Source organism: Lactuca sativa, chromosome 3 (genome assembly GCF_002870075.4).
Source record: "Lactuca sativa cultivar Salinas chromosome 3, Lsat_Salinas_v11, whole genome shotgun sequence".
In the NCBI taxonomy this organism is placed as follows: domain Eukaryota; kingdom Viridiplantae; phylum Streptophyta; class Magnoliopsida; order Asterales; family Asteraceae; genus Lactuca; species Lactuca sativa.
In genome coordinates, this window is record NC_056625.2 from 282,228,199 (window position 1) to 282,236,129 (window position 7,931).

Consider the following 7,931-nt stretch of genomic DNA (forward strand, 5'->3'; position numbering starts at 1 on the left):
TGTTGGACAAGCTGCTCATTCGACCTAGCAGTTCTCCATGGGGATTGCCGATTCTTTTTTTTCCAGAAGAACGACGGTTCACACTGGATGTGCATTGATTACTGGGAGTTGAACAAGCTAATGGTGAAGACCCGTTACCCAATCCTGAGGATAGACGATCTCTTTGCTCAGTTCTAGGGCGCATCTTGGTTTTCCAAGATAGATTTGAGGTCTGGGTATCATCAGGTCAGGTTAAGAGAGGAGGACGTGGAGAAGACCGCGTTCCAAACTGGTTATGGACATTACGAGTTCGTGATGATGCTGTTTGTGCTCACCAACGTGCCAGCAGTATTTATGGACCTGATGAATCGGGTATGCAGACCGATGTTTGACCGCTCGGTCATAGTATTTATAGATGATATCTTGGTGTATTCCAAGACCCGAGAGCAGCATGAGGAGCATTTGCGAGAGCTGTTGGGAGTCTTGAGACGGGAATGGTTGTATGCCAAGTTCTCGAAGTGTGAGTTTTGGTTGCGAGAGGTCTAGTTCCTCGGACATCTCATCAACCAGGAGGGGATTTTGGTCGATCCGGCCAAAATCGAGGCGGTTATGCAATGGAAGGTCCCAAAATCTCGCTCAGATATTAGGAGCTTTCTGGGATTGGTAAGATACTACGGGAGATTCATACGGGATTTCTCCAAGATTACAGTACCCCTCACTCGTTTGATGAGGAAAGGGTGGATTTCCGGTGGGGCCCCCGAGCAGCAGAGGGCGTTTGAGACCCTCCGTCAGTGTTTGTGTGAGGCACCATTCTTGAGATTCCCGGAGGGGGTTGAGGATTTTGTGGTGTTATGTGATGCATCCATAACAAGTTTAAGGGCGGTCCTCATTCAGAGAGGACGAGTGATAGCCTACACATCACGGCAGTTGAAGCCACATGAGACGAGATACCCTGCGCATGACTTGGAGCTGGGGGCGGTGGTGTTCCCCCTCGAGATATGGAGACATTACCTTTATGGGGTCCACTATACCACTTACACGTATCACAAGAGCTTGCGACATATCATGGATCCGCCGAACCTGAACATGAGACAGCACAGGTGGCTCGACGTAGTCAAGGACTACAATTGAGAGATCCTTTACCACCCTGGTAAAGCGAATGCAGTTGCGGATGATTTGAGCCGCAAGTCGGCTGAATCTTCCACCCCCGCAGTATGCTTGAGGATAGCGGTGGATTGTCCGCTTGTGAGTTTGATCAGAGATGCCCAGGTAGAGGGCACCGACCGAAGAATTGGAAGTTGGAGAGGATCAAGGGTGAGAATACCAGGTTCGTGCAGGATAGTCAGGGATTACTGACCCGATGTGGTCGGGTTTGGGTTTCGGTGTCTAGTGGGGTTAGGCAGATGGTTATTGAGGAGGCTGATAAATCTCACTTCTTTATTCACCCGGGGGCCACCAAGATGTAACGGGATTTGAGTTTAAGCTATTGGTGGCCGTGTATGAAGCACGATATTTCTTCGTACGACAAGAGGTGATTGGCCTGTAGGATGGTCAAGATCGAGCATCAGAGGCCGCATGGAAAGCTGCAGCCCCTGGAAATTCGCACGTGGAAATGGGAACACATCACGATGTACTTTATCACAAAGCTGCCAAGGACGGCGAATGGGTTTGATGCCATTTGGGTCATCGTGGATCGATTGACCAAGAGTGCCCATTTCTTGGCCATACGGGAGAGTTCGTCGGCCGAGAAACTGGCCGACGTGTATGTTCGCGAGATCGTGTCTTGCCATGGGATTCCTATTTCCATTGTCTCTAATCCAGATGTCAGGTTTACCTCCCATTTCTGGCAAAAGTTTCACGAGGAGCTGGGCACGCGATTGCACTTCAGCATAACATTCCACCCGCAGACAGACGGCCAGAGCGAGCGGACTAATTAGACCCTCAAGGACATGTTGAGGGCATGTTTCATCGACTTTGGTGGGAGTTGGGATTCTCACCTACCACTTGCGGAGTTCTCCTACAACAACAACTATCATTCTAGTCTTGGCGCCTTGCCATTCGAGCTGTTGTACGGGCGGAGGTGTCGCACCCCGGTTTGTTGTGGCGAGGTGGGTCACAGGGTAATGGTTCGGACGGAGGTGGTCTTGCAGACTACCGAGAAGATTTAACAGATCAGGCAGCAATTGCAGATAGCTCAGAGTCGGCAAAAAAGTTACGCGGATAGACGCCGATTTGAGTTGGAATTCCAGGTAGGTGACATGGTACTTCTGAAGATCTCGCCCTGGAAGGGTGTGATCCGCTTCAAGAAGAGGGGCAAATTGGGCCCTCGATATCTTGGGCCATTCAGGATCATCGCCAGGGTTGGCAAAGTGGCTTATAGGCTTTATCTTCCGGAGGAGCTTAGCCGGATTCACAGCATGTTCCATGTTTCGCAGTTACGGAAGTGCATCACGGACCAGGAGGCGGTAGTATCGCTGGATGACATTCAGGTTGAAGAGCGCCTGAACTACGTGGAGAGGCATGTGGCCTTATTGGAAAGGAAGAAGAAGAGTTTGCAGAATAAGGAAATACCTTTGGTGAACGTGCAGTGGGAACATCAGAGTGGATCCGACTGGACATGGGAGCCGGAGGCAGAGATGCGCGAGCACTACCCAACGTTGTTTATTCCAGAGGACTTCGAGGGCGAAGTCAAGTTCAAGTGGGGGATAATTGTGATGCCCCGATTCTCAGGAGGATTTTCTTGGAGAGAAAAGAGCTTGGAGATCAAGAAATCAGAAGCAAGGAACTTAAAGCACCTAAGATCTATTGTAGTTAGCATCTTCTGGAAAGTAGTGAAGTTCGTGTTGGTGATTCGGGAGTTAAAGCTTCCTAGTTTTTTACATCAGTTGCGAGGTGAGTTATCCTCACTATACTAAGGGGTCTAAGGCACCAAGGCCGGCCCATTGGATTGATATCCTAGTAGTTATTGATATGTTCAGTTTGAGTTAGTAATGTATGCAAGTTGATATGCTAGTCAGGTAGACCTGTAGGAGTACCTGCGATACTGTATGATTATTTGTATGTACATTAATTATGATACATGTCGACATGTTATGTGGGATGGGATGAGGTTGTACTACTTTATGCGGTAGCCAGCAAAACCTAGAGTATTCCAGATATGATCTGAGGGCCCTGTAGACATTCCATACTCATATTGAGGACTCAGGAGCATTCCAAATACGAGCTGAGGGCCCGGTAGTCATTCTAGACTCGTACTGAGGGCTTGATGGCATTCCAGATACAAACTGAGGGCCCGATAGGCATTCCAGACTCCCCATGAGGGCCAAGGGGTTGTCCAACTTGTAAAGCTATGGACCTAATGAATGTTGTTCTGTTTTGATTGATATGATATGTTAATGTTGATATTGCTATGTGGACTGTATGTGTATCAGTATTTTGGGGGTAACTCACTAACTTTCAGGCTTACAATTTCAGTTTATTGTTTCAGGTACATCAAGGGATCGAGGCAAGGACAAGGCGTGATCGTACAACTCCTCTTATTATGTTTATGTTTCTGGGAAAGACTCTGATAATCAATATTTTGAAAACAAAGTTGTAATGTTTTGATGAGCTTGACATGTTTTAAAAAGTTTAAATTGGTTTGAAATGTTGGATGTTACACCACGCGTCACGAAAGCCTCACAACCCTAAATCTATATGTGGTCTAGATTGGGAACTTTTCCAGTCCACATCTCGTGAGGTGTTTTCGCAACCTTCATTATAAGGACTAGATTAAGTATATGGGCGGCAGTCTTTAGGGCATACCCCCAAAATGAGATTAGTAGCGAAGCTTACCTCATCATGGAACGAACCATGTTTAACATGGTTTGATTTCGCCTCTCAGCCACACCATTAAGCTGTGGTGTCATGGGAGGTGTAAATTGTGAGACTATCCCACATTCCTTAAGATAGTCAAGGAACTCTATACTAAGATACTCACCACCACGATCGGATCGGAGCATCTTAATGTTTCTGCCGAATTGATTCTCCACTTCCTGCTTAAACTCTTTGAAATTTTCAAAGGTTTCTGACTTATGCTTGATTGAGTAGACATATCGATATTTACTATAATCATTTGTAAAAGACACATAGAATCTATTAACATCCTTTGTGGCGGGTCTGAAGGGTCCACACACATCCATGCGTACCAGATCCAACAAACCTTCACCACTAGCACAAGAACCAGTGAAGGGTGATTTTGTCATTTTTACAAGTTAACAATATTCACAACTATCATCTGATTTTAGGTCAAATGACTCCAATACTCCATCCTTTTGGAGTTGGCCTATGTCTTTCTTTCTTACATGTCCAAGTCGACAATCCCATAATGATGCTTTATCTAAGCTATTGGTAGAATCAATACACAACACATTATTTCCTAGGTTATCTACAACCAACACAACTTCATAGACACCATCACAAGGTAATGCTTTAAGATTAAGAACATTATTAAAGAAATCATTAATACCTCCACATTCATTATCAAAAGAAAAAGCAAACCCTTATTTGTACAAAGAATGAAAGGAAATAATATTTCTCGCCATTTCAGACGAGTAAGAAAATCTAATGTCAACCCACTACTTAGCGACAAAGAGTAAACTCCAATCATGGTGACAGGTGAAACTTTCCTATTCCCCATGATCAAGTTTATCTTCCCATGCTCCCCATTCTCACTTCTTCTTAGTCCCTACAAATCAGAACATATGTGAATACCACAACCTGTATCAATGACCCAAGAGTTAGAATAGGGTGACTTATTTGACAATATAGTGTAAATACCTACATGGTTGGGTTTTACTTTCCCATCCTTAGCATCTTGCAGATAATTTCGGCAGTTCCGCTTCCAGTGCGATTTTTCATGGGAATAGAAGCATTCAGCCTCGTTTGGGTCAGCAGAAGGAGTGACAAAACCAACGGACTTTCCCTTGGTACCCTTAGAAGGGGTTTTCCTCTTCTTCCCTCTATTTTTCCCGATTTCCAAGACAGGGGTGGAGTTAGGAGTAGGATTAGGAGTGGTAACAACCGATTTACGTTTAAGAGTCCTTGAAGTCCTTGAAGTTTGTTGAGGGTAACTTCCTCCTTGTTCATGTGGTATGTCATGCGGACTTGATCACAACACGAGGGTAAGGAGTGCAAAATGATGTCAATTGCCAACTCCTCGGGTAAGTTCACATCAAATTTCAGCAAACGGTCCACGAATCTTTGCATTTTCTGCATGTGGCCCGTGATGGGTTCGTGATCCTTCATTCGGGTTGTTATCATGTAGGAGATGATTTCATACCTCTCTTGACAAGCACTCTATGGTACCTTTCCATCAAATCCTGGTGCCTCTCAAAAGGGTAATAGTCTTCATAAGACTTTTGGAGTTCAGCTGTCATTGTGGCCATCATGGTACATGCCACTTTGGTGGCATCTTTCTCATGAGTCCTACAGTCAGCGATCTCCTAGGGGGTAGCAGTAGAATCATTAGTTTCCTTAAGCTCCTTATCGAGGACATATTCCTTGTCCTCATACCGAGTGACCATCCTGATGTTCCTGATCCAATCCATAAAGTTGGATCCATCGAAGACGACTCTCCCACGAAGGTTCATGAGAGAGAAGGATCCGATAGGGTTTGAGCCAGAAGCAACATTGTTGGAAGACATCTGAAAAGAAGAAAGACAAGTTTAGATGAGATATATAGATATTCCATAATAAGACACCCAAATGTAATATTAAGGCTAGGACCCAACACAATATTTTATAACTTAGCTGAGGGATCCCGTAATCCAAGATATAAAATACTTGAAGGTAGGTGAATGACGATTCACCAATTTCCACCATAAAAAATGAAATTTATTATTAGGTTTTAATTGGTTTTGAAACTCCTAGAAGTGTTTTGGTTAACCACACACGCTTCACTAACTACTTAAGCAAAGTGCAAAGTGTAATTTCATGTGTTATCACCTTATTAACATTTTCCTAAAGTAACTAAGATTGGGGATTTATAAAAACATTTAGTTACTTTACATTCATCATACTTTTGATGAGAATTTAAAGTCATTGTCCTACCCGTTCGGCAAACGACCCTCCACCAGTCAAGGAAGCGGTGGGTGAGAGTGGACACCCATTAAACTACCATTTTATAGGCAACAACCTTATACCCCCTTATAGAATGGCTTCGTGAATGAGGTCTACTAACGGTAAAACGACTTGCTCTTATATATATATATATATATATATATATATATATATATATATATATATATATATATATATATATATATATATTATTAACTTATAATATTACAAAGTATAAAGGTTGAATTTTAACTTTTAAAATTCTAGGGGTTGGAACTAAAGTTTTTAAAGTGACTTTACATGTTCCAAAACTCTAGGGCAAGTTTTGTAACTTTCAAAACTTTTCATCTTCCAAAACTTATGAGTTAATGGTCTGTTAAAATGAGAAACTTTTCATTTTATATAACCTATGTGTTTCTTTAATGGACTTTAAAAGAGTGACTTTTGGTAATCCACAACATGACGACAAATTACGATTCCGTTAAAACACATGATTGATCAAGAATTAATCATTAAACAATTTATCATGTAATTCCTATAATCTAACAATAACTCATAAGAATATGAACATTTGTATCAAAACTTGAAGAATCATATGAACACATATAAAACATGAAATTTTTATATTAGCCAGTGTAAATGAATTAGCATACCCATTACACCATCTAAAACAAGTTTTATAACACCAAAACAGTTTAGGGTAATGTTTCTAGTCCATTTCCAGCAGCAACACTCGAAAAACTGCAAACTGGAAGACAAACTCATCGAGTTCATGTATTAACTCATGAACTCGACAAGTTTTTGGCCAGAACTTGTCGAGTTTTGCAGTCTGCGCAATTTTTTGGTTTTGAAAATACAAGTTTGCATCAAGTATAAAGTAAGCAAGCCTAGTCTCTGATACCACTTGTGGGTTTTGAGCATTCTAACACTCCTAAGGTGTACATGCGACCCTAGAAACCTTGGATTTATGTTTTACTAAGATACATGCAAATTTGATTTTTCCAAGGTTCTCGACATAACTAGCGTACATGGGAACAATGAATCATAATTGCTAGTAAAAGAACATATATTTTAGTTGCTTGGATTCCTTGAGAACCTTGTGAGCCTAGCACCCCAAGTGTGATTCCTCAAATGTCTTACACAGCACCACAAAACTTGGAATAACCTTGAGAGAAGTTCACCAACACTAAAAATCGGTAGCCCTCTTGTTCTCACTGTAATGTCTGATTTTTCTAGGTACGAGGTCCCTTTTATAGTGTGTCACAAGTAGGGTTACGCCATGTAAACCCTAATTTGACATGGCTCTTCATTTCCATGATCCATGGGTTTATAAACTCCATGGACTATCCATGGAGAACCTTATGGGTTTTATCCCAATTCATATAAACCATAGACCATTAGCCCACTACACAAAAATTGATGATTTACATTATCAACCCGAACTATTTTATTAGCCTCCTTTTGATCACTTGATTAAATTTTAATTAATCCTTGATCAAAACTAATTAATTAATATTATTAATATATTAGAACTTATAATATATTAATAAACCATATGTGTCATTTCTCTCATTTAGTCTATACAAATGTTGCAATGCCATTCAACCTAAATGGACCATGCCAAGCCGGGTCAAGTATATACCAGAAATAGTTATGGACATAGACACCTTATCCAACAGTTTTCGCCTTGCACTTATTTGGAGTGTTCACAGGCTTAGAGGGACCTTCATTGTCTCCTTATTTCTTGTCTCCCTTCTTAATCGCTTTCTTTCCCCCTTTCTTTGGCTGTTCTGCCTCAACCATGATCATCTACATCTCAAGAGTTAAAGGACGAATACCTAATGCAGGAATTG